The following is a 27951-nucleotide window of genomic DNA, read 5'->3' as shown; positions in this document are numbered from 1 at the left end:
AACTGAACCCAAAAGATTTCCTCAAACCTAGAGATATTGCTTTGTTTTTACACTGCAAAAAAAAAAAGCAAAAACAAAAACACACCAAAAAACACACAGAGAGGTGGTTTTTTCCAGTTAATACAAGTGTTAATGAAAAGGTCTTACTTTTTTTTTTCCTCCAGTTCCTGTGACCCCCAGGAGAGAAGGCTGTGGGCTGATTAGCAGAGCATTTGAGTGTGTGGGTTTGCCTGGGAGCGATAGCTAGCAGAGCCTGGAACTGGGAACAACCATAAAGCATTCTCAGCTTGTACAGCTCTGAGGCCAACAGCATTACTCCCAACCAGATTTCATTTCTTGTTAATTATATCTGATTTCACTTGATTATGGATATTATTGAATTTAAAGCGTTGGGGGTCTGGGGTCACAGCTCCATGCTATTCATCAGAAACGTCAATAAAAAAGCACCCCGGAAACCCTTGACCGTCAGCAGTTCAAACACATTACCCCTCATCGTGGCGGATTTGCTCCAGTAATTGTGATCACCTTTTCTTCAGTGTGTCGGGGAGCGTTTCTAGCACTCTTTGTGCCATAATACCTATAGGAAAAGCCCCTTCTAACATAATGGAGGCGATGTAAAATATGGGAGTTCCTGTGGCATAAAAACTTATGACATTCACACAAAGAGCCGTATTTATTCCCTCTGTGCGTGCATCTCTGCTTTCTGTTGTTACTGATGAACGGGGAGAGATAGATGTAGCGTAGGAAGTGAAAATAATGGCGGGGGGGGAGCTGACTGCTGACTTCTCACCCATCGAACCCAGACACGCCCCTGAAGCCCTGCGCCTAAGGGTCTGGTGACAGCCGAAGGTAATAGGGTGATCTGTCACCCCAAGCCTCTGAGCACCAGAAGGATGAAGTGGGATGAGTAAAGGCTTTAAACCCAGGCCTGGGTCTGACTCAAGCTCCAGCTTTGAGAGCTTGGGTGAGCTAACTCACCTTTCCAAGCCTTGGTTTGCTCAGCTGTGGAATGGAGATATTAATACCTACCTAGCCCAGCACTCCATGGAAATTAAGGAAATACTACATGTAAAGCCACTTCTATATTTGACAGTTGTACCTTGGATGTTACTTAGTAGAAAGATACCTCCTCTAAATTTCCTCATTTATCTCTTGTTCGCCTTTCCATTAATGCTTCTTTTCCTTCCTTTCCTATTTTTTTGGCAGAAAGACCAAGTTTTTTGTTTTGTTTTGTTTATCTTCTACCTCAAATCTTCAAAATAGGCCAGAAGTGCCATAAGCCAAGACCAGCCAAGTTGATGGGTAGAATAATTTCCTCTTTTTTCTATCTCGGATCTTAAAAAAACTCAAAAAATATAGTATATATAAGCAACATACATAAACGTACAAATGAAGACAGTCTCTATGTGGTCCTTTAGCCCTGAGGTGTAAAAATAGGTAGACAGGTAATAGGGAGACAGAGCTTTTCTTCAACTTTTATCTTTTCCTTTTGTCCTTGCTTTTATACTGTGAATGTAATGTTTACTAATTAGCAGGTCAGCCAGGTCATGAAACGTTTATTAAGAGCTCACAACACCATGTCGAATGGTGTTGCCTTTGATATTTTCAATTAGGGCCCATGCCATGCACAGTCTAACTGCATTCTTACACCAGCGTTGGAAGGCTAGGAAGTGTCCTCCCTCCTACTTTGTGGAAAGAGCAGAGCTGGGACCAGTGTTAGAAGAGTGGGGCACTTGCATCAGGCACAAAACTTAAAAAAAAGTGTCAAAAAACTCAGTAACCAAGATAAACAATATTTTGATGCAATATTTTTAAAAATCAAAATTAATTTTAAAAATCCATGATGAAAAAAATCAAGATTTTAAATAAAGATGGGAACCAACCCTGCACTTGCCCCCCTCCCCCCCCAGCTCACCCTGATCCTGTCCCTGGCTGGAGCCTGCATCTGAAATCAGGAACTGGGGTTCTGGTCCCCAGTTCTCACACTATTTAGCTACATGGCCTCAGGCAACTCACCAAGCCTCTCTGGCTCTCAGTCTATTCATCTGGTTTCACTTGGAAGTCTGATTATAAAACTTGCAGTGAAGCTTTGAACTTGAAAATGCTATGATTTCCTATAACACGAAGCCGCATTCTAGGGGCATCAGGAATGACTGAAAGGAAAAGATTCATTCAGTCAGTCAGTCATTCAATCAAAAATATTTGCTGAACAATTATGTGAAAAGCACTATGTTAGGTGCTAAAAATACAAAGTAGGAGACAGAAACACACACAAAAAGGAAGCCAACCCTAATAGGTCAGGACAGTTTTCCCGAGGAAGTCACTTTGACCTAAAGGACTAACGGAGTTAGGCAGGGGAGGCAAGGATGGAACTCCAGAAAGAGAGAGTGGCATGGCCAAAGACCTAAGGGGCAAAGACAGAAATCTCAGCTGGGAAACTATAAGTTTAGTATGGCTGAAACATAAATAGAATCAATGGAACAACAAAAAAGCAGTCTTTGACTGCAGAGTAATAAAAAAAGTATTTGACAGTGTGTAATGTAAAGAGCACCAGTCAGACCCAGGTTCCAGTCACTGCCCTGTTGCCAGCTCCCTCGATGACAGGGCTTCCATGCCCACTGGGATTCTATTTCCGAACACACCACAAACGTTTCCATGAAGAAGAGAGACTTTGAATTCCCAAAGAATGTTGCAAACCTCACGTCTGAGATATTTAGAGTTTACATCCCTCAGTACCAAAGAGGAACTGTAATTAATACATGTAGCCACTTCCCTAAAAGCAATTTGCTAAATACCCAAGTAGCTGTTGTGTGATGTCCATGAGCCTGAAAAATGGGAGAGCCAGCTTAAGAGCAAGCAGACTTGTTGTTGTTGTTTTAGGTAGACGCATGCAGCACATGTCTCCTCCACCTCGACTTATGATGGTGGAGCTGGTCTGCTCCTGCCATATTTATGTCTGCACTTAGGAAGATAGGATTACAGCCAGCTATTTATAACCAACCAAAGTATTTTTAAGCCAATGCTGAAACACACAATCTCTAGAGTCCTGAGCATAAAGCCAAAGCTTGATGTTTTTAACCTCACTGCTGTCACACATACCTACCATTTATTGAGCACTTACTCTATGCCAAGTTTACAGATATTAATTCATCTCACTGATTGTAAGCGATGGGTTAGGAAGGTTCTCTGCATCTTAAGACAGGAGTAATCTGAAGCACAGAGAAGCAAACCGTGTGCCCAAAGTCACACTGTTGATAAGTGGCGCAGCCAAAATTCAAACACAGCCTGTCTAACTCTAGAGTCCGTGTTCTCGTCACTGTGCTACATAAACAGGGTTCATCATCCTGCATGCCCAAGTGACACCCTCAAAGTACAGCCCTCAGAGACTGCTTACGTTTCCAGAACACTCAAGATCTGAATTCTCCAGGCGTCAGTAAACAACTCAATAATTTAGTTATGGGGAGAAGAGTATGCCCATATCTGTCTTCAAATCCATCTTTCCATGCTCTTAGAAAGAGGCATCCTTCCTCCCCTATCTCTTCTCTCATGCTCTCATTTCTCCTTAGACACCAGCTCTTTCCATCTGTTCCCCCTTGATAAACACTGCATTTGAGGCTCACTGAACCTTCTCCCTTTGGCCCCATAACTCTTTCCCCTACCAGATGTCATAAATGACTGATAGGTATGCCTCACTTGGATCTCCTCACCTCCCATTCCCCACTAGGCTCCCTGAAATATGGCCTCTGAGCATGCTGCTGGGCTAAAATTGCTTTCTTAATGGTCACCAGTGAACTTCTTTACATTGTCTTTTTTCAGTTCCCTACTTTCAGTCTTTTCAACCTCTCTGCGCTTAAAATCATCCTGGTAATTTACACCTCTGATGAGTGGAGACAGTTTGTAGAATTTTTAAAATGGGTGTTGAGACCTGATTCTGCCACTTACTGGCTTGGTAAGTGTGGACAAGCTATTGGAATCTCTGTCTCAGGCACCTCAGCTGTCAAATGGAGAAGGGAGCCTCAGGTGACATGGGGATCAAATGAGGTTCCACATATGGGCCCTCACGTGTGGCCTGACACTCAGATCAGACGGCTTCAGTGAGGTCTGACCACATGTCTCATGAGCCTCTTAAGCTTTTGCTTTCTCGTCAGTTTTTTCCTGTCTTATTTGAGTATTCTATGATACTTGTTTCTCTCCTTAATTCCTGAATTTTGCTAAATGCCAAGACTTAGTCTTTGACTTCATAGTCTCCTGCTCTCTTAGTCATGTCCCTCAATAAAAACAATAGTTGGTATTTACTGTGAAATCACTACACACTGGGATTTGTGCATTGTGACTTCCAGGAGGTTCCAGTGTCACACCAAAATCAATTTCCACAAAACAGCATTGAGCCCTTCACTTTTTGGAACTTACCTCCCTCCCCCATTCCTCTGCCACATTCATCCAGCTATCAAAGGTCAAACCCAAAATGCTATCTTTGATAATTCCTTCTCTTTCACCCCCTGTAGTCAACCTGAAAACAAATTCTTGTGTTTTTATCCATTCTGACACCTCTTATTGGGATTTTAAGATTGTGACTCAGTGTACTTGGGTTTGGCTCAGTAAGGGACCCAGTTCCTAGGGCTGCATGGCTATGACTAGAATGTGGGTGGTCTGACCCTCATCCCAGGATGCCAAGATGCTATGAGCATTTTTAAATGTGACCCTGTGGCTTATAGACTCCCTGGCCCAAGATGATCTCAAAAGTTTGAGCAAAGTACATGAAATCAGAAAATCCCGACAAGTCAAGGGGAAAGAGAAGGGGACTCGCATTTACTAACAGCCTACTACGAATCAGGAATTGTGCTAAGTGTTCTTGCTTCCAAGATGGGCTGATGGTATAATTTTTTAGATATACAAAAGTGACGTCACAATGCTGCTTTCTTATTGGCACTTCATAGGGCAGTTCCTTATAGAGGTAGTCCCCTTGGATCATTTTGTCACTGACCTCCCAAAGGTTGATCACCTTGGACAAAAATGGAAGTCTACTATTCTTACGCAAGAATCATCACTTCATGACTGTATTTCCTCATTCATTGATTTAATCATTCATTCGACAAATATTTATTGAGCCCCTACTGTGTACCAAGCCTGTGCTGAATGCTGGAGGTGCAGCTGTGAGCACCATTCCCTCAAAATACAGGAAAATGAGCTACACAAGTGACTGCTGAGGAAGTAGGGGGTAGTGGAGGAGCACACAGAAGGCGGCCTTCTCAGATGAGCAGGGCTCTCTTTTCTCACTTCTCTCCCAGCTCCTCCGCTCCGCCCCCACTGCTTCCATCCTCATGGTTTCACACCTATATTCTCACAATAAGCTCCTGGCCTCCAGTCTCACCACCTCCAATCCATCCTTCACACAGTCGCCTCAGCCTTTTTTCTCTAATGCAAATCTGATCATCTCAAAGTTTCCCAACCTTCAAACTCTCTCCTAGCCTTTTGGATAAAACTGAAGCTCTTTTGCTTGGGATATTTTCCATTCGTACTTGATCTCGATCTCTCTGGCCTGATGGTTTGCTATGTCATGGAGCTAAAAAGCCACATCTCTCAGTGCAGCCACACAGAACTACTTCCAACTCTCACGTAGGTAGATTTTTTTTGGTTTTTTTTTTCTGCCTAGAAAGCCCTTCTCCACTCCTTGTCCTTCAACACTCAGCTCACCTCTACCTCCCTAAGAAACCTTCTTGACCTTCTTTCCCTCTTGTAGGTGGATGCCCTCCCTTTGTGCTTACATAGCATCCTGGGCATAGCTGTATCCAAACACTCCATGACATTAGTTGTTAATTAGTGTCACCCAAGTGCTGTTCATCTCTGTATCCACACTCCAGTGCCATGTGCTCTAGCCACATGGAATGGCTTAAAGTTACCCTAATTCATCGGGCAAGCTCACAAATTTCCTCTGTCTGGGATGTCCTTTCTATCCTTCCCTGGCTGGTAAAAGACTATTCATTTTTTGAAAATATCTCAAAGATCAACTGCTCAAATCCCCCAGGGAAAGAAAAAAAATCACTTACATGTCTGTACTATTGGCACTTGATTTGCCCAACAATTATAACAATGAATCAGATTGCATCACAGTTAGCTAAACACTATATTACATTTCCTCACCCTTGAAAGCTGGAGCTGTTTTTAAATTCCTGTTCTTTTTTTTGCTCTCCAGCCTCCAGCACAAAGTAAGTGCTGAGGTATGTTGTCTAAATGTGAGAAAATCCACTGGCAAAGATGGAGTGAACAGCATACATGTTAAGAGTTTACAGTAAAGTACAGAGCTGACCTACTCTTTAATTATTCCACAGGTACTGATCTTGTATTTACAACTAGATCATAAACCCTTTGAGGACTAGAACTGTGTTATACATTTTTATATGAACCCAATGCTAAGTATGGGATAGGTGGTCAATGAACACTTGTAAATAATATAATCAAGTGAATTGAAAATACAGCTATAGTAAAAAGCAAAAATTAATCTTAATCTTTTCTTGCCAAGTTTGGCAAAGAAAATGATGACGATGTTCACTATGAAATAAAAAGGAAATAACCTGACAATTATAGTTTAACCCTTTCTGTGTCAATTTTAACTTGAAAATGTTTCTCGAAAGGTCTTTACCTCACTAGTTGTTAAAAAAAAGAAAACAGCCCTTTCAAGTTTCTGTGTTACTGAATGCTTTTTAAATATCACAGAAGCAAAACTGTGTGTAATAATATGCACCACTTTCCCAATTTCCTATTCTTTTTCTCTCTCTCAAAAACTTCACCCTTCACTATGTTAACTTATGAATCAAAGTCTCTTTCACATGGGAACTTTCCCAATGAACCTCATGCATATGTTTTCTCCCACTTCAAAAAAGTTACAAGATGTTAAAAATTAAAAATTAAAAAAAAAGGGGGGGGTCAGCAGAGTGCTTGCCTCCACCTGTCATCTTAAAAATGAAGACAATACCCTCTGACAACCCAGCCACAAGTACTGGACCTGAGCCTCCGGTGTTTTCTCCCGCGCACCAGCCTGGCTGCGGGTTCCCCACACACTTACAAATCCAAGCTCCTGAGCTACAGAAGAGCCAAAACTACACCTGTCGGCCCCTCCCGCCCTCCACGCGTGGACAAAGCACCGAGGTGAACACTCAGCAGGCACTTTCCGGACGGGAGGAGTGGATCTGAAGCTGCGCCAGGGTGAGCCGGGAGCCGCGAGGGGACACCCAGGTGCGACGCTCCAGGAACCCCCGGTGCGAGCCGCAGGGGAGCCCAGGCCACCCCCGGCAGCAGGGACACGCGAATTCCGTGAAGGCCGCCGCGCCCCACGCGGGACCGCCCGCCTCGGGTGGCCTCTAGTCCCTCCCCTCCTGAATGGCCACCAACTGTCCCTCTTCTCGCCTTTGTCCCGGCCAGGGCCCCTCGCAGGCTGACGGTCTCTGCGTCTTCAAAGAGCCCCTGGATCTGAGGCAATCCCCGGGGGCGCGGAGACCCGCCCGGGAGCGGGCGTTTTCCAGGGAATCCCCTCCTCGGGCACCTCTTCCCTGGGACCCAAAAATACCAGACCGGTGCCCGCCCGCCCCTGGGCAGGTATCAGGCTGCAGAGACTCTTTCCCGCGAAAGTGGCTGAGAGGGAAACCGATATCCCCACAAAGAAAAATAACCCAGAATCCTCCACCTGGTCCACGTGTGTCATGAAACCCCAGGGCCAAAATAAAGCCCGGCAGCCCCGGGCTGCCACCGCGGCCACCCGGCCACCGCGCCCCGCCGGCTCCCGGGCGGCCCTTCCCGGGGAGGCCCCGCGCCCGCCCCGCGCCCCGCGCTCCTGGAGACTGCGGCGAGCCGCCCGCAACTCATCACTCACCCCGCACTGACCCGCGCCTCACCCCGCGCCCCGCGCCCGCGCCGAATGGGGGAGCCAAAGGCTGCCCTCCAGTTCCCCGGGTGCCCCCCCGCGCTCCCCACTGCGAGACGCCTGGAGCGCGGGGGCGGGGAGAGGGAAGGTGACAGGTGCCCACGCGGAGGGAAGGACCCACGGCAGGCTCGCAGCTCGGGTGGGAGCCCCCACCCCGCCCGGCGGGGGATACTTGGCGTCTACCTGCAGGGCGCCCCCGCCCGCACCCCGGCTCCCGTGGCGCCCGGGGAGGCAGCCGGAGGGGCAGCGGGACGCAGGGCGCCTCCACGCCCCCTTTGTCTCCACGCTGCCCAAATGACAGGGAGGAAAGTTTACGAGCGGAGCCGGCGGCGCTTTCTGCTGGGTCAGCCTGACACCTGGCAGAGGCCACCCTCCGCGCGCCTCCTCCCCGGGCACGGCCCGGCGCCGCCTCCGCCTGCACCTGGAAACCCGCGAGCCGGGTCTGCGCCCCGGGAACCGGCCCCTGCCCGGGTCGGGAGCGGCGGGCGGCTGCGGGCGCCCCACTCACCTCCGGCGGCGGGGCGTCCTCCCTCCCGGGCGCCCTACTGGGCCGTCGGGCTCCGCGGCGCGGGGCGCATTCAGGCGGCGGCCGGAGACGCGCTCGCGGGGCTCTGCTGCATTCCGCCTGCGTGGGGAGCCAGCCGGCCGGCGGGGCGTGAGCGGGTGTGTGAGCGGGTGTGTGTGCGCGAGTGTGCGCGCGAGTGTGTGTGTGCCGGCGAGCGTGTGAGCGCGCGCGCGCGGGGCGGGGGTGCGCGGGATCACGGAGCCCCCTCGGCGCCCATCCCGCGCTCCGCCTCCCCCCTACTCGCCGGCCGCGGGCACGGGGTCCAGGTTTCAGGATCTCCTGTTTGTTTAATGAAAGGAAGGAGCGAGAGGCCGGCGGGGAGGGAGCGGGGCCGTGGGGTGCGGGCGGGAAAGGGGGGGCCGGGAGAGGGGGAGAGGGAGGGCGTCGGGCTGCGCATGCTCACAGAGGGACCCCGAGCGCTCACTCGGAGCCCAGGCGGAGGGAGGAGCGCGAGCCCGGGTCGAGAGGAGCGTGCCTGCGCCCACCCGAGCCTCCGGGCATCCGCGGGGTTCCCGCAGGGCAGCTGGGAAACCCGACAGCAAGGGCGCCCCGCGCGGGGACTCCCGGCGCCCGGCCCTTCCCAGCGGACCGCGCCGCGGGAGCCGGGGCAACGCGGGCTCTCCTCTCCCCGCCTTTCAGTGCCGGCCCCGGGGCTCGTGCGCCCCCTCCCCCGCCGCTGCGCTGCGGGGACCGGCGCGCTCCCCAGAGGTCCAGGGGGACCACAGGCAGCGGGGCTCGCCTGAACGAAAGTGAGTTATCTGACCTGTGCTCGCGCTTCCCCCCCAGCTGCCGCTCTGTGAAGCGCAGGGAAAGGCAGCTGTCCGCTCGGGCCCCACACGCGTGTGATGGGTCGAGGGTGGGAAGGGTCCCAGAAAAATCCCCTTCCAGAGAACAAAGCAGGAGTGGAAGGAAGGTGAGTCTCAGAGGGCTCCGCGCTCAGCCCCCTTTGGTGACGGGGTTAGAGGGGGGAGACATTTGCCCCATTCAGGAAGGCCAAACGAACAATGGAGCCTTGTTCCCTCTTGCCCCCATGGCAAAGCATTTCTTGGAAAAGGAGGATTCTGGCTACTTGGTTCAGTGGAAGAACTGTCAACACGAAGAGAGCCCAGTAAGAGAACCTGAGCCCGCTATGGCGGTGGCGCAGTAACCTGAGGCCACGGGGACACTGGCGAGAGGCTTTGTGAGTGGAGTGGAAACTCTTCTTTGGTGAGATTGTTTTATGAGCAAAACAGGCCAGTGGTTAGGACCCATTCAAGAGTTCCATTTCTAGCTGCCTTCCGGTTTAATCCCCCTGTCTTACCCCCATCCCCACCCCCACCCCCTTTTCTCTCCTGCAGAAATCATCCCAAGCAGGGAACTCCCTGTAAAAATATGCCTACCTCCTGTTTAATCATTTTTGATCCCTCCAGAAAAGGACTACCTTTTGGTCACCCAGCTTTGGAGGGATAGAAGACAGCTTACCCTATGCAAATCTTTTCCAAGCTTTTATCAGAAATCACCTCTGAGCGCTTCTATGCAATGCAAGTGCGCAGATGCCTTCTTGCTGAACTCTGACCCCAGTCCCATTCATCTTCCCAATAATGCCCAGTGTCACTAGAACAGCAGGCCAATTAGATCAGACCCAGAGGAGAGAAAACAGCTTATCTAAATACCACCGACAAAAGCAAAGTTTAGGAGAAAAGATATAGAGGAAGGAAAGAAGAAAAAAAAGGGGAGTTCTTAAAAAGTAAAGTGCCCTGAGTGTTAGTGGCTGGTTCCTTTTCATCAGTAGCTTGTTGAAAGGAATAAAATTGCAGCATCTCTTTGCTTAAAGGACAGACAGTGAGTCTGAGTCTCTGTGTACCAGGTAAGGGAGATCAGGTTCTCCTGAAAAGCAACAAAGTCTCTATAGTGAACCACTAACAATATTTGGGGTTCCTACTTCCCTCCCTATTTTTCTCAGGCCTTCCTCTTGGCACCAGGCTTCTTGGAAGGCCTCCAGGATAGATCTGCCTTGTTACCACATTATCCTCGGAACAGTGAATAGTGTTCCCCGGGATTTCAGGCCGTTAGGATTGGCAGGGCCTTGAGGCAGGAAAGCCATTCTCCTGCCCAGGCACTGTGCAATCAGGAGGTGAGTGGGGGCTCTGAACCCAAGAAGTGGGTGGGAGCCAAAACAGGAAGGTGGGGCTCCGGTACCTGCAGGTCTCAACTTTGTAGTTCTATCAGTAGAGATGCCCTGGGGCTCTTCCTCCTCCTATTTTAAGTGTCCAGGGCTGCCTGGCCAACCAGCACACTCTCCTTGCTCTGAGCCTGGCCTTGGGCGAGGAGACAAGGGACATGCTGTTCAGCATCTCAAAGCTCCAACAAGGTCAAGGGTGAAGGAGACTTTGTAAATCTGGAATTGCAAATAAAGTGGAATCCCTTTATGGTGCTGCTGTGAGAGGGTGAACTAGCAGTTCTGGAGGAGATTTTTACTCTTTGGGGAGCATGGGGGAAGCACGAGCGGGGGACATTAAATGAAATAATGTACATAAAACACAGTATCTAGCGGAAAGCAAGCTCTCTGTAACTTGTGGTTGTTATTATTTTGGTTATTAACATTTTCATTATTATATTTTTTTAAAAAGGCTGAGGAGATTTCCCCCCTTAAGCTTGAACAAAACAGATGAAAGCCAGCTGCCTTCCAATTTTCCTGCTGGCTTCCTCCGTCTCCCCCTCACACATCGCCCTGATCACTGATGTATTCAAATCAGAAAATGAAAAGCATGCTATAAAAATGTGTGGCAGTGTGAATGGTGAGTAACCCCAACCCTCACCCTGCACACTCAGATCTAGACTAAGTGTGAAATAGCCTGGTTTTTCAGTAATATGCCTCAAGCACTTTTTGCCACTCACATCTCCCGGAGATTAAGGACCCCTCCCACCTGGCAGTCAGGGTGTCCTGCTGCAACACTCCACCTACATTGACTCACCAAGCTTCGTATTTTCATCTTTTGTTGGGGGGGCCTCCCTTCTAATTTTAGCTATCTAATGTGTTACTCCTCCTAGGTAACAGAATGCCCAAAGCCAATTAATATGCATACTTCTGCAGGTGGTTTGGAGAGAAATTAATGGTGAGAATTTCAGTGGCTGCAGGTATTTTCAATGCTCCTTAAATTTAGGTTGCAGGCTTAGCACTCATCCTCCTACCAAGTGGACAGTCCCTAAACTTAGCACCTCTCTCCACCAACAGACAAATCCAGTGGCCTCACCTCCTATGTTAGTAAAATAACCTAGTATTGTTGGTGCTCAGAACAGCATTAATACCAAAAAAAAAAAAAAAAAGTCCAGAATTAATAAAAACCAGTAATAGACACAGTGTTTGAACATAAAACAAAGTTATGGATGCTATAGAAATGCCTCCATTCTTAGAAAATTATATGAAAATAATTCCATTAGATTGTGTATTGCTGAAATAATATCACAACTCTATGGTGATGCAGTATGCACATACTGAATATTTTCTAATAATTATGAAGCATACTTAACATTTGCTTTTGAATTGTGTTGTACCTATAATTTGTTGGTTTTCAAATCCACCCTAATGAGACAAATAGATTTATAAGTTTTTCTTGTATAAATTTCATATACTGTGTATATAGCAATCTTTTCTGGTTCAGCAAAAATGTCAAGCCATGACTGTAGGGGCTAAACTAGTGATTTATTATTATAAGAATCAAAATGTTGCCCCAGCCGGGGTGGCTTAGTTGGTTGGAGCATTATCCCATGCACCAGAAGGCTGCAGGTTCAATTCCCAGCCAGGGCACTTACTAGGTTGCGGGTTCCCTCCCTGGTCTGGTCCCTTCGGGGAGGCAACCGATAGATGTTTCTCTCTCTCTTTCACCCCTTCCTTCCACTCGAAAAAAAAAAAAAAAAATGTATGGACTCATCTCACTGACTTTGGACCAAATGCTTGTTGCTACTTCACTATTTCCTCTGCTCTGATTTCTGGATGATTTGTGCTCTGGGTAACTACCTTATGTGGCCCAGCCTCCAGGATCCAGGTATATTTGTTGCTGAAACTCCTATCAAGTCTTCACATCCCATGTGGGACCCAGACACCTATCATTGATTCTCAGACTGTTTGGTTCTATCCTTAGTGCCATCCTTGTTACCTCCTCTTGGAAATGTCTCCAGGAATTGTTAGAATTATGACTCAACCTCCCTTGGTCTTTACACATTGTAGACAGTCCACTGCTAGCAATTCTGTCTGCTGACCCTGCCCTGATCCAGGAGAGACTGGTCTGCAAGAGCCCATCTGTTTCTCTTCTTGATTCAGTTCCATGCTGCCAGCCTGGAACCCTTCACTCCCAGTGATATTAGTGTCTTCATTTTTCTCATTTTCAAAATGAGAGGTCTGAATAAATTACTCAGTATCACTTATTAATAGTCTAGCACAGGGGTCAACTAACACATTCTGTAAAGAAACAGATAATATACAGAGGGGTGGTGGGCAAAAGTAGGTTTACAGTTGTTTGTATGGAAAATAATACAATAATTAATAAATAATAACACAAGAATAAACTGTGTGTATTGCATACTCAAAAGTATATACCTACTTTTGCCCAACCTTGTATTTTAGGCTTTGTGGGCCATGCGATTTCTGTCACAGCTGCTCAATCAACTCTGCAGCCACAGACAATGCGTGAAAGAATGAGAATGGTTGTGCTCCATTTTTTTTTTTCTTTTTTTTACAAAAACAGGTGGTAGACTGGACTTGGCTGACAAGCTCAGTTTGCCAACCATGAGTCAAATCCTTCACTCTCTGCCCTTCACTTCTGCCACCAGCACTGTGTTGGGTAGAAGGAACCTGAAGAACCCCGCATCCTGTCCTGTCTGTAGGAAAATTATAAAAACCATGAGAGTGGTACAAGGAAGCTTAGCCCATTGTCAGGTAGAGGCTCCTCGTCCGCGAGGCTTTCATACTGTCCTAAGAATATACTCAGAATAATTATTTTTTCTTTCCTACTCAGCAGTTGGCTATATTTTCCACATGGAACAGTGGCAGCAACAGCAACTATTCTATTTTTAGCCTAAAACCGATGTGTGCGGTATAGGAGTTTAGAGAGAGGAATATTTTAAAGGAAAATGGAAAATAATAGTGTGAGCACAATATTCCTGCCTGTTAAAATAGGGCAGTAAATATAATCTAATTATGACTAGCACCTTAAGAAAATTGCCTCTCCAAAGATAAATAAACTCAACCCCAATGAACAAGAACACATTCTTACGTAAGTCCCAGTGTAGGAACAACGCCTCTACTAAGTTGAACTCACACAAACTGAGCTGCTGGCTGAGCATTTTTACACATTTAGTCCAAAGTTATGAAATTCAGCCTATCTAAAAATGTCACTCCCCCAAGCAAGCTATAGATTCAATACAATCCCTACCTGTGTTAGTTTTCTGGGGCTGTCATAACAAAGTGCCACAGACTCGGTGGCTGAAACAACAGAAATTTATTTTCTCACAGTTCTAGATCTCGATGTCCAAGATCAAGGTGTTGGCAGGGTTGGTTTCTTCTGAGGCTTCTGTCCTTGGCTTATAGACGTCTGTCTTCTCCTTGTGTCCTCACCTTGTTTTCCTTCAATTACATGTATATGTCCAAATTTCCTCTTCTTTTAAGGATAACAGCCATATTGAATTAAGGCCCATCCTAATGACCTCATTTTAACTTAATTACCTCGTTAAAATCCTTTCTGCAAATACAGTCACATTCCGAGGTACTAGGGTCAGGATGTCAACATTTGAATTTGGTGGGGAGGGGGGACAAAATACAGCTCATAACACTATCCAAATATCAATGATGATTTTTTAAGAAATAGAAAAATTCATCCTAAACTTCATATGGAATCTCAAGGGACACAGAATCACCAAAACAATCTTTAAAAAGAACCGACTTGGAAGTATCACACTTCCTGTTTTCAACACTTACTACAAACTTCAATAACCAAAACATTGTGGTACTGGTATGAAGACAGATAGATAGGCCAATGGAAGAGAACAGAGAGCCCAGAGAGCAATACTTGAATATATGATAAATGATTTTAAACAAGGACACCAAGACCACTCAATAGGGGAGGGCAGTCTTATCAACAAATGGTGCTGGGGAACTGGATAACCACATGCAAAGTAATGAAGTTGGATTCTTACCTTATACTGTATACAAAATACATACGAAGTCAATCAAAGACCTAAACATAAAACCTAAAACTATAAAACTCTTAGAAGAAAACATAGAGGAAAAGTTTCACGACATTGGATTTGGCAATAATTTCTTGGATATGAACCAAAAGCACAAGCAACAGAAGAAAAAGTAGATGAACTGTCCTACATTAAAATTAAAATCTCTGTATACCAAAGGGCACTGTTGATAGAATAAAAAGGCAACCCATGAAATGGGAGAAAATATTGACAAATTATATCTCCAGTAAAGAATTAATAGGATATATAAAGAACTCCCACAGTTCAACAGCAACAGCAAAAACCTAGTTCGAAAATGAACAAAGGACTTGAATAGGCATTTCTCCAAAGAAGATATACAATATCTAATGTGCCAATATTTTATGTGTGAATATGCACATGAAAAGATGCTCAACATCACTAATCACTAGTGCAATGCAAATAAAAGCCACAGTGATAATGGTTACAAGAAGCAATTGATAATAAAGTGTGATTTTCATGGAAATGAAAAAAAAAAAGAGGTATCACTTCATACCCATTAAGATGACTATTATCAGAAAAAAAAAATTAAAAACAAAATAAAAATTGTTGGCAAGGATGCAGAGAAATTGGAACCCTTGCGTGTTACTGGTGGGAATGCAAAATGGTGTAGCCGCTATGGAAAATAGTATGGCAGTTACTCAGAAAGTTAAAAACAATTATTGTATGACCCAGGAATTCCATTTCTGAGCATATACATGGGCATGTCATCCTGGGTATATACCTGGGTAACATACCAGGTAAGATAGTCACTTGTTCTTTCTTTTGTTTATTTAACCACTATGTACTAAATGTTTGATGCCAATATAATCAGAGAATTTGATATCTAGAATTCCACATAGTACTATGAGGAAATTATGCCTAATATTCTGCCTCTGCATTTGTGTGATTTTTAGTTTACAAATGTATTTGCTCAAATAACAATTCCATGAAAAGCATAAACAAATGCCTTGAGGACTTAGCTAAAAGCAATCTTATGTCGTTACTAGAATAGTACAGTACAGTCACATGAAAAATTTCATTGTCTAACTTTGATGTAGACATAAATGATACCATAAAATTATTTGATAAAACTTTTTAAGAGTATGTCTCCTAGTCTTTGGATCATCCCATAGTCCTTATAACTGGTAGATGATACATTAACCTAGCAAAGTGCCTACACTACTCTTCTGACTAGCGAATCTCAGGAAATTACTGAACTATGTACCAAACTATATGAATCTCTTCATAAAATAGCAATGATAATTAACATGACCATCATGATCATCAGCAGATAATCTACATCAGCATGAGTCACTTTTAGTCTACATAGCTTGGTAAACCAAAGATTCAAAGCGATTGGATGTCTGTTATTTTGGCTTGCAGTACTGCCCCTTTGACCAGTAATGGCATTCATATCTCCTCCAAGAAACCTCCCTTCTCCAACTAGTAACCACATAGTATTGGGATGAAAAACCCCTCTCACCTCCAAGCATGGATGTAGAAGCCCGAGCTAGTTTATCAGACTTGCCCACTGCTCTGGCCACTGTGGTGTCTCAGAGATGGCAAACGATCCAGACCAGGAAAATTAGATGAAGACCCAGGACTTTTGCTAACAGGAAAGAAAATGTCTCCTTTTTGCTGGGATTCTGAACATTTAAAAGGCTCTAAGGACAGAAGCCTTAACACAGTTCTGAACCCCTGAACCTAGCTGCGCCTTAAAATATCACTGGACTTTTCAGTTATTTGAGAAATTAATTCATTTTTCACTTAAGGCATTTTAGGTTAGGTTTTCACTCCCACTGAATATGTCTTTATGATAAATTAATTTTGGCATCTCTTTAAGAATAAATGGCAAACAAAAGGGAAAGCAAGCAAAGGGTGGGAAGAGTGTTTCAAGGATCGCACACGGGGACTGGTGTCGAGGACTGAACATTTTAGGCAGGCTTCCACCCACACGCATGCATCTTGGTGTCCTTGTCCCCTTTTCTGAATGGCCAGATTCAGAGCTGGCACTCTTCAAGGCTGACACCTACCGTTAGACAGATGGAGCTGAGGGGGGCAAGGCAGAGGCCAGGCAGACCCTGCCAACTCATTTGGCCTCAGGCCCAGCCCTATTCTATAACCACCGCTGCTGTCAATATCCAGCTAAGGATGGTCTCGGTTCTCCTTACTGTCAGCTTCTCTGGGCTCCTGAAGATGACAGTGGTGTTGGAAACTCCTTGATCCCCCCAGGCCTGGTGGGTTCATATGCCAATCATAGCTTTGTGTGGTCGGACAGGCGTCCCTTGGTACTCAGGCAAGCTGAAGCTTCCCCCCATCCCAGAGGCTCCTGCACTACAGGGGGAGTCAGGAGAGGTGCCAGGAGCAGCTGTCACCCCTCTGACTGCCAGGCTGACCTGTGTTGGCTTGGTGGGTGTTCCCTCCTTCCACACAGCCCCCAAAGTTGTTCAGTTCATATACATCGACTCCCTAGAGAAAGAAGGTTTTTGTCCCCTCACGTGCATCTTCTATTCTGTACCCAGAAGTGATCTAAAATGTCATCTGACCATGTCGCTGACTGGTTTAACTCTTTAGTGACTTTCCCCAGCCGATGCTCAAGGTTCTTCATGATCTTGACAAAGACTTCATATGTATCAGCCCCAAATCTTATCATTCACAACCACCCAAATCCTGCCATCTCCCAACCCCATCATATCTACCTAAATCTTACTTGTCCTTTAACCATCAGCTCAGACACCACCTCATTCGGAGAACCTTTTCTGAACCCCCAAGGTAGGAGGGAGGAAATGAAGTACCCTCTCCTCCGTGGTCTCATAGCACCCTCGGTTTACCTCTAGCCTAGCACTTCTCATACTGTATTGTAATTACACAGTTTACTCATGACTTCTTTATAAACTATAAACCAATAGAAGATAGAAGTTGTGTCTTTTACCTGGTATATAATAGGTGCTTAGCTTATGTTTGTTGAATGAATAGATGACATAGGACTAGCTGTGCTTCCCTAGTAGAATTAGGGCGTAAGATATGGCAGTAAATGCTGGGTTCTTAAGGGATGTCTCATCTCAGGAAAAAAGTTGCTGTCTTTTTCTGCTCATCCATAGGAGTGCCGGATTCAAAGTGAATGTGGACTGTCCTGGCCTGGACACACAAGAAGTAGGAGGATTCTCACCACTATTTCCCTCCTCACTATTTCCCTTCCTTAGACTACTCACTAGGTCTAAGAAAAAAGAAGTCTGGGCTCCGGAGCATCCCATCGCCACTTCCACTGAACCAAATCACTTTGAGCTCTGTGCCCACTCCCCAAACAGCAGCATATGATGGATGTGCACAGAGTGCCAGGGTACATAGTCCTGCTTTGGCACATCAGTGATGCCAGTTCCTCCACATATCCAGTGGCTGCTGTGCCAGCTCATGCCTGTGCTAATAAGTGTCAGCAGTATTGAGGGCAATGGGACTTCAGTGGCACCTGCAATGCTGGCTCAGTGTATTGGTTTTGTTACACAGATCAGCATCTGTGCCAGTCATGGTGGACATCAGAAGCAGTTGCAATGGGGCGCCTCCCTCTTCCAGTAGAATGGTTTTCCCTTGCCAGCAGCCAAAATTAAATAGGAAAATGGTTGTTTCTATGTAGTAGAGAGATCTTTTCATCTCTACTTATGACCCCCTTTGACACACCCTAACAAACTGGAAGAAGCCAGAGGAATACTGTTTGCTTTTCCCGCCCAGGGAGATCATCTCCTCTACATTGGTATGGCCTAAGGTCACATTATAAACTCTGTATTGAAATAGGGCCCCAAACCCTGAGTTCAAATCTTGGTTTGCTCCTAATTTCTCACAATGATGTTGAGTAAGGTCTTTCTAAGCCTCAGGGGCACAAAAAAGGCCTACCTTCCAGGATGCATTCATGGATTAGGTAAGATTATGTATATTGGTGCTCTGCAAACATGGGTCATGGTCAGCAGCCACTCTGCCCAGCATGATGTTTTGTTCATAGGAGATGCTTAATGAATATTTGTTGAAGGGGAAAACGAGAGAGCTGGCTCTAGCTCTGAACACAGCACTGAAATGTTGCTGGGATACACTGATAACTTCTTACTTTCTCCATGTCACATCACTATCCTAAATTTGGGGAAAAGGATTGACATTTGCCAAATGGTTTACAGCTAGGTGGAAAAAATATTCAGGACCCAAGTCTTCATTTCAGTGAAAAAGATGCCTTCAAGGTCTGAAGCAGCAACCCCACTTCCCGGGTATCCTTAGAGATTCCCACAGTCCCACAAAGCTCTGCCTTGTGCACCTGAGGAAGATGAGGGGTGAAGAAGCCTTGGGGAGTGGTTGGTTAGCTGAACTCTCCCCTGACTATTAAACAGCACAGGGTTTGTTGGCTGTGGGTGATGGAAGCAGCAGACATCGCCAAGGACTTCCAAACAAAAGTCACATGCAGCCTCACCGCCAGGTATGAATGGAAAAGTGCCACTCTTCAGAGACCTCTTACTTTAATGAGGGTCATAGGCTACACAAGGGCACACCTTAGAGCATTGGATGACTGGATTATGCAACGGTCACCAGGAAATTACTCGGTGCAACAGGACCTATAAGAAAGGAGCAGTGATATCATAGGGTACAATCTCTTGTGAAGCAGGAGCAGTAAGGTGAGTGAGGGGGTGAAGTCTTTCCTATGCAGCTCAAAGAGCATAGAAGCACACACACACACACACAACACACACACACACAGACTAGATCTCATGGATTCATCATATAGGTGGAAACATATGCAGCAAACTCAATAGAGATTGGATAAATGGAAATAGCATTATGCCAGGAAACGCAGACTCCCAATAACTGCAAATCACCTAGCTTGGTTTCCTCATCTGTAAAATAGTGATGAAAATAATGCTTTCTTTGTGAGATAGTTTAGAGGATTCAATGAGATAATATGTTTGGCACCCAGGACAGTATCTGGCAAATAATATATTCTGTTGTTGTTGTTGTTGTTGTTGAAGCTAAGCCCCATGCAGGCACAGGCTTTCCTTTTAACACACATATCATAGCACCTAACAGACTCAGGGTGTTGGACCCTCCCCAGCGTCATCGATGGTGGGCGGCTCCATGCTTTGAATCACTAATGAGGAAAGGCTCTTTAGGATTAGCCTGGGAGACTGGCTTGCAAAATGCAGCGGCACTGCTTCCTCCTGCAGCTCCTGTGATTACAGTTCTCCACTGGGGTGGGAGCGAGGGGTAGCAGGGCAGCTCCTCAAAAGCAGTGCTCCTTGCCAATAATGGGGTCCTTTCCATAGCGAGGAATGCAACAGAAAAATTAGGCCATCACCGTTTTTCATTGTAGTTGACATATTTCACTTGAGCACTGCCTGAGCTAGATATTTGTAAAAATGGAGAAACAAATACTTAATGACATTTTCCAAAGGAATCTGATGTATCTGGGGGTCTGATCAGCTCCAGTTCAATAGACGGAGGCTGCGTGGGAGCAGTTCTGAATTTGCCAGCCTGTCGACCTGTCAGTGTCAACGTGGCTTTACTCATACTCCCTTTCAGTCTTTCAGGGCTGCTCTACTTGCATGGCTGCTATAGAGACAAGCTATCATAAAATGAGAAACACATGTAAATGTCTGCAAATAAAAAACTGAAAGATAGACGATTCCTTACCGACCACCGGTCATGTGTGTTTATCAAGGGGAACAAACTAGCCGAGCAGGCAACACTTGATGAGGTACTCATTTCTCACTGCCTCCCTTTAGATGCAAACCAGGATGATTTGCTAAAAACTATAGGAGTTGTCCTTGAGGAGACAAGGGTATTATTTTGGGAGAAATAATAGATTTCTTCTCCCCTAAGTTTTGATAAATACTGAAATTTATATTTTCCATTCTAGGGGCTATAAATTCCAATTTAATGTATTAGCGGAAGGCTTCTTTATGGGGGTAGAAACCTATTGTTGTGATTTTAATTATATCCCCCCCAAAGTTCATATGTAGAAGTCCTAACCCCTAGTACCTCAGAATGTGACTTTGTTTGGAAATAGGGTCACTGTAGATGTAATTAGTTAAGATAAGGTCATACTAGAGTGGGGTGGGCCCCCTAATCCAATATGACTGATGTCCTCATAGACAGGGGAAATTTTGAAACAGAGACACACACAGAGAGAGTGCCATGTGAAGACTGCAGGTATGTTGCCACAAACCGAGGGGGAACCTGGAACAGATCCTGCCCTAATGTCTTCAGAGGGAGCATGGCCCTACCGACACTTTGATTTCAGGCTTCTAGCCTCGGAACAGTGAGACCATAAATGCCTGGGGTTCTAAGCCACTTCACTTGTGGCACTTTGTTACGGCAGCCCTAGCAAACTAGTACACATAATGTAATGTGTTTATCCATTCTCTTGTCGATGGGCAACTGGGTTGTGTCTGGTTTGGAGCTATTTACGTGGAAGGTTATTTTTAGACTCTAACTCCTTTTACACTAATATCACATTGTCTTAATCACCCGAGTTTCATAGTAAATCTTAGTCAAGTAGTATAAGTTCCCCAGTTTTTCACTTCTGTTATAAAGAACTACCCCTTTTCACACTGGCATTGCAGTCTACAACCTTGCTAAATTTGTTATAGTTTTCTCCAAACAACACTTTTATTCCTTCTAGTTTTATCTTTATGCCATTATTTCCTTTTAGTTGCTGCAGAGATGTTGTTAGAGGAGACATCCTTTTCTCGTTTCAAATTTTAGAGGAAAGAAGGGTTTAATATTTCACAATTTTAAGTACACTGTTATTGTCAAAGAGACTCTATCAGCTTGAGAATTTCTTCTCTTTCTAGTTTGCTAAGAATTTTATCATGAAGGGTGGTAAATTTTGTCAAATCGTTTTTCTACGGTATCTAGTGATATAGTTTTAAGGCTCCTTTTTATTTATCTTTATCTTTTATTCTTTTAATGTGGTATGTTACATTGGTTGAACATAAAACCAACTTTGTATTACTGGGATAAGTACCATAAGCTTATGGTGTATTATCTTTTTAAAAAATATTTCTGGATTGAATTTACTAGTATTTTGTTTAGGATTTTTTTTTCCATTTATTTTCATGGTAAATGTTAAGTTAGCAAACTCAAAATTATCTAAATAAGAAGGTTTCAGAAAAGTCATTCCTTATTATTTTTCCTTTTCTACTTTTTCCAATAACTTTTCTTATACATTGCAAGAAAGTTGCATTACTTTTTATATGTCCCTTAGGTTCTTCTTTTTCTTACTATTAGCCTTTACTAGATTTTTATCATGTGCTCAGTGTTGTGCTAAGTACTTTACATTACTGTTATTACCTCATTTAATTCTTCAAATAATTCTATTTGGTAGATATTATTAAACTTCCAATTCCTTTAAATAAGGAAAAGAATACTTAGAGGCATTAAAAATATTACCGAAGATCACAAATGATAGAGTTTGGGTTTAAACCAATATTTTTATGATTCCAGAAATATATAATCACCATACTATTTTGCCTCCCAGCATCATTCAGGGATTTGGGAAAAGTATCTATTGAGTATATTTCCTCCCAATTAACAGTTTATAACAGGTATATTAATCACCACAAATTTGATGGATTAAAATAACAGAAATGTATTCTCTCACAGTTCTGTAGTCCAGAAGTCAGGAATCAAAGTGTTGGCAGGGCTGAGCTCCCTTTGGAGGCTCTAAGGGAGAATGCGTTCTCGCATCCTCTGGTTTCCAATGACTGTCAATATCCCTTGGCTTGTGGCAGCATCTCTCTCTGGTCCATCTTCATATCACCTTCTCTGTGTGTATGTGTCTTCTGCATCCTGTCTCAAATCTCCCTCCATCTCTCTTTTATAAGAATACATGTAATTGCATTTAGCCCCCCCTCCAGGTAATCCAGGATAAACTCTTGCCTCTCAATATCCTTAACATAATCATATCTTTTGCCACATAAGGTAATATTCAATCTTTTGCCCAACGAGGTAATAGTCACATGCTCCAGGGATTAGGAAGTGAATTTATTTTTTCGAAGAAAGGGCAATTTTTCAGCTTACTACAACAGGGCAGTCATAGCTGAAAACAGCAGGCTTTCCAGATCACTCATACTTTTGCAGGGGTCGGGGGGATTGTAAAAATCCATTGACTCTTTGGATTACCTGAGGCTTGGCTCTTATCCTCAGTTCTACAAACGCTCAGTCTATAAAATCAGCATCATATCATTTATTCTTGCCTACTTAGTGGGCATGTGGAAAAATGAAATGAGGTATGACATATAAATCACTTTCTAAACAGCATCATGGAAAGAATATAGGGCTTAATTCTACATTCTAGGTCCTGGAATCAGACACTGGGATCATATCCTGAGCCCTGCAGTTTATTAATTTAGTGACCTGGTCTTTTCATTTATAAAGGGAAGGAAAAATACCTATTTTACAAGTTTGTTGTCATAATTAAATGAGATAATGTATATTACAATGACTGGCATGCTGCCCGACTCATAGGCTCATAGTAAGATTCACCCTCTTTCTCCTCAGCTAAAAAAGGCCCAGAGCGCACTCTCTGTATTGCTACAAGATGTTACACAGATAAGCTTAGATCAGCAGTTTTCATTTTAAACAAGAAGGACAAGCATAGATAATAACTATTTAAATAATTAATAGGCTGGAACAAACCTTTCACTGGTGCTGTGCTTGGGAAATAAGAATTCTCGTCCTTGGTTGATACATTTTTCCTTCTTTGTCTGGGGGAAGATTAATAATATTGTGCAAAAAAATTGCCTAGTCAGGGCCTAGAAAAGTGTAGACCAGTAACTTGTAGTTATTGCTACTGAAGTTATCATTTCCGTGTATTCTAGAAGACCCTACTGGCACTATTATTATTCATATATAAGAACAAATGAGACTGTGATTGAAAGGGCTAATAAGTAATCTTAAATTCATATAGTAGTTCTATTCTCTTTTACATTTCTGACTAAATGATCCCATACATTAGTTCTACAGACTGGTAACATCAGGTTTATGGATTTAAATGCCAGGTGACCTTTTACCCATGACCTCTTACATGATCACCAATTGAAGCCCAATATTAGAAAAGGTTCCGTAAATGGGGGCCTTTGACCAAAAGCAGGGCTCCACGCGGAGCTGTTCTTGTTATATTACCCATATTCGTTTATATCTTGTTTCGTTTTCTTCTGTACTTAGTTTTAATATTTTAGTAGTTTTCTTTATAGTACCCTGTCTCTAAAGAGCTATGCTTTATTGCTTTCTAATGACAAAGTCAGGTTTTATGAAATATTCTTCTGAATCCCACGGTTAATTGTTTTCTCAGACAAACTTATCCTTGACCCTTGAGAATAACATTTCCTTCCCCTTGTTTTGAATAAATTTACTATAGCCCTTATTTATTTAGTTTTGTTTCTATCTCTTTATCTTCTAACTAGGTAAAGTCTATCCAAACTTAATAATAAATTGGTTGCTCTTAGCACCACTTCTCAGATAAACACAAATCTGCTAATGAGATTTGTCCTCAGCTAGAGGGCATGCTGGTGCATGATTTGCATTCCAAACCCAGTTTTTCAGCAGTTTCTTCCATCTTCTGGGCCTCTTTGCTCTATTTATATAAAATATCCTATCCCCATTGCTTCATTCTCTCTGGTGCTGAATTGAGAAAATTCTTTAAAAATTCCTTTCGGGGCATTGACAGCAATTAAAGTTTACATCTCTCACATCTTCCATTTATCCAGTTACCTTTTCTGAATAAATATACAAACATGAGGTACAGTACTTTAGGCATCCATGGAGAAGCGCCTGTAATCAGGGACAACTGGCAAGTTTTCTAATCCACTGGCACAGTCGCTGGTCCTCTAGTTCAGGACACAGATGAAAGGAGTGTGAAGTTACTCCTTAACTTCTCAGATTGTGTGTTTCAAGAGGTGAAGTCTGAATAGGTTCTGCCCTGTCTGCCTTAGTGGAAATTTCTCTCATATGCTTGTATTTTATTTCCCATCAATCTTAGTATTTTGTATTGCCTTGACACTTATTTTTTATATTTATATTCCTGTTTGGGGATTCTAGGAACTCCGAATTAAAGGTCAGCATCTACTGCTAGTAACAGTTCTGCAGAATTGAAACCAGGGACGGGATTTCTGTCATTTCCTTGATTCCATGCAGTTAGATGCCTTTCATAGCTGTTCTTCTTAGGCTTTCCAGATGTAAAAAGATGACATGGTTTGGAAAATGAGTCACAAAAATGCAAATCAACATCAATGGAAATACTTGGCATAAGTTAACCTTTTTTAAAAAAATTCCTGTTTTGGTGTCCAGAAATGTGGTACTTCTCCAAGTATTAATGAGTTACGAAAAAAGCCACACTGGACATTTCTGACTTTGGGTAATTGCATTCAGATGTTCTGGGGTCTGATAAACGAACAACATTGTACAGTGGAAAGAGTCATAAGGCTGGGATTTGAATCCTTTCTTGTAAAATTCAACTATGTGACTGTGAGCAATATACTTACCTCTGAACCTCTCTTTTCTCTTCCATGAAATGGGAATGATGACGATGATGATGATGCAACCTCACCTACTTCCTTTGTTCATTAAGGAAATGAACTGATATAAGATGTGGAAGAGCCTGGCCAGCGTGGCTGAGTGGTTGAGTATCTACCTATGAACCAGGAGGTCACGGTTCAATTCCCGGTGAGGGCACATGCCCGGGTTTGGGGCTCGATCCCCAGTGGGGGCTGCAGGAGGCAGCTGATCAATGACTCTCTCATCACTGATGTTTCTATCTCTCTCTCTCCCTCTCCCTTCTTCTCTCTGAAATCAATAAAACTATGTTAAAAATTTTAATAAAGAGATGTGGAAGAACTTTGTAAATTATTAAGCCCTGTTTAAGTCATATTCATTTTTGAAACTATTTCAGAATGAAAACGGAGAGCTACTCTTTGCCAGGGTTAAATTTGAAAACATTCCTGTTAATCTCTAATTATTCATTCATTCCAGAATTGGCATAGAAAAGCCATAATATTTATTTTCTATATGATGGGTAATAAAACAGCCTAAGAGTGATGAAACTACTTTAAACTTTAAAGGTAAATGATCCTCCCTTCTCCTGCTGACGTGTCAGGCACCAGTGACAGGCACAGTTCTCAGCTTCAAGTGCCTAAGGTCCACGGCCTGAATCTTCCAACAACTTGAGGGAAGTTCAGACCAAGATATTAAGGTTAAAAACAAAGCACAAGGAAAACCCACTAAGAGCTGTACCATAAGAAATCGTTTTCAGATTTTTCACTTTCAGTTGTATTTTTCATTTTCAATTGTATTCATATAGGCATCATGGTATGTAAGGGATTTTTTTCTTTCTTTTTTCTACAGGAGAATTTGAAACATGCATTCTCACTGCCAATGAAAAGACTCAACACTGAGAATACAGTTCCTCCTTAAAATACAGAACATTCTGCAGTGGAAGATTAGCTTATTAGAATTATCTTATTTGTCTTTCACAAGAAAATATCATCGACCCAGGAGCAAGACTTCGATAATTTGTATACATAGAACAAAGGGGGAGGGTACCCCTGAAAGAGCTGCTGATGTGCTGATAGCACCGAAATTGAATAGAAACAGACTTGTAGATCGATAAAAAACTGATGGTTGCCAGAGGGGCAGGGGTAGGATGATGAAAAAGGTGAAGGGGAATAAGAGGTACAAGCCTCTAGTTATATTTAAAAAAAGCCATGGGCATATAATGTACAGCATAGGGAATAGTCAATATCATCGTAATAACATTGTACAGTGACAGATGGTTACTAGGCTTATTGTAGTGATCACATCATACAGAATATAAATATCAAATTCACCGTTGTACACCTAAAACTAATATAATATTGTAATAACATTGTATGTCAACTATAATTAAAAAACTGAAGGGCATTATATTGATATCTTTTAATATCACTGTGAAATTCATAGTAAGTGGATTATTTTTAAATGCAAAGTCTTTTATAATGTGCTTTTTGAAAACGTAGTGTAACCCCATTCTGTCAAAAACTGTGAGAAATTGTCTTTAATTAGAAAAGGATTTGTAAATCTTTCCTCAGTTTTCACTAACATTGGTGGTTATAAACTTGCTTAGCTGGAGTGTTACAGTTATAAAAAATTAGCAATAAAAGCTTCAGATTCCTCTATTTTCTCTTAAATTTCATCATGTACACATGGGATACTCATTTGTGCCTACAAATAAAATGGTTATTGTTGCAAAATCCTAATTGTTATTCATTATTGTTGTTTTTGTTTGTTTGTTTTAAATATATATATTTTTTATTTCAAAGAGAGAGGAAAGGAGAGGGAGAGATAGAAACACCAATGATGAGAGAATCATTGATCGAGCCCGCAACCCGGGCATGTGCCCTGACCGGGAATCGAACCCCGATCGCCTGGATCCTAGGTCGAGGCTCAACCGCTGAGCCACGCCCCCCAGCTCATGTTGTTTTTAAAGTTATTTTATTGATTGACTTTCCTGGACACCACAAAATATAGGACAAAGATTTAAAGTAGTTAGAAAGTGCAGGAGATTATGACAAAGAAAAAATTACTCATGATCTTACTATCAGGAAATAATTGTTGCTTAATTAATTTTTAAATTTTTTTCTGTGCATACAGCCACCTATATATATACTATGATTTGCAAAATTTGGTCATATTGTGTATTCAGTTTTATTTAATGATTCTGTGCTTTTTACATAAAATTTCATGGATGTTATCCATGTCATCAGATATTCTTCAAGAGTATGTTTTATTTATGAGACACAAGTACTAATTTTGATTTCTACAACAGGATATTAGAGAGCTCATCATTAAATGGTCAGTCTATAAATACTTTTCAGAAGTAATCATCATGTAATCCTTAGAATTTTTCCATAATTATAGAATTTTTTCTTCAATTTCTATTTCTTTCCTTAAGCAATTAAATTAATGTGTGGTTTTGTTTCCTTAATATAAAATTAGTTTGCATTCTCCATAGTATATTCGATAATGGAGACAAAAATAAATATTATCTGTAGACTCACCACATAGTTAATTTCTATTAATATCATATTTCCTTCCAGGCCCTTTCTTATTCATTTATTTATAACTATACCCACAGCTATGTTTAAAAAAAGGATATCATGCTATATATAGTCTTTCATCCTGACTTTTTCAATTAACACTATATCACATTCCTAAATTTTTTGAGAATATGGCATTT

At 43.2% G+C, this 27951-nt stretch overlaps 1 protein-coding gene and 1 long non-coding RNA gene across 3 annotated transcripts in view; one reads left to right on the top strand and one right to left on the bottom strand.

Annotated features, from left to right (window-relative positions):
- Positions 1-8447, bottom strand: part of PLPPR1 (phospholipid phosphatase related 1) — a 172567-nt gene extending 164120 nt beyond the window's left edge. Inside the window, exon 1 of one of the 2 annotated variants that reach the window (XM_087822792.1) lies at positions 8427-8447. The gene's annotated coding sequence lies outside the window, so the exon portion shown is untranslated. The remainder of the gene's footprint in view (positions 1-8426) is intronic. The other variant, XM_087822790.1, reaches the window with a different exon arrangement.
- Positions 8448-9153: 706 nt separating this feature from the next.
- LOC107546575 (uncharacterized) lies at positions 9154-26935 on the top strand. Its single transcript, XR_001604139.2, has 4 exons — positions 9154-9232; positions 11093-11260; positions 25309-25403; positions 26082-26935. It is a non-coding gene; the product is annotated as an uncharacterized LOC107546575 (long non-coding RNA).
- Positions 26936-27951: the final 1016 nt, after the last annotated feature.

Source organism: Miniopterus natalensis, chromosome 12 (genome assembly GCF_054644295.1).
Source record: "Miniopterus natalensis isolate mMinNat1 chromosome 12, mMinNat1.hap1, whole genome shotgun sequence".
Taxonomy (NCBI): Eukaryota; Metazoa; Chordata; class Mammalia; order Chiroptera; family Miniopteridae; genus Miniopterus; species Miniopterus natalensis.
The sequence above is the reverse complement of the archived record's forward strand: the minus strand, read 5'-3'. Positions and strand labels throughout refer to the sequence as shown.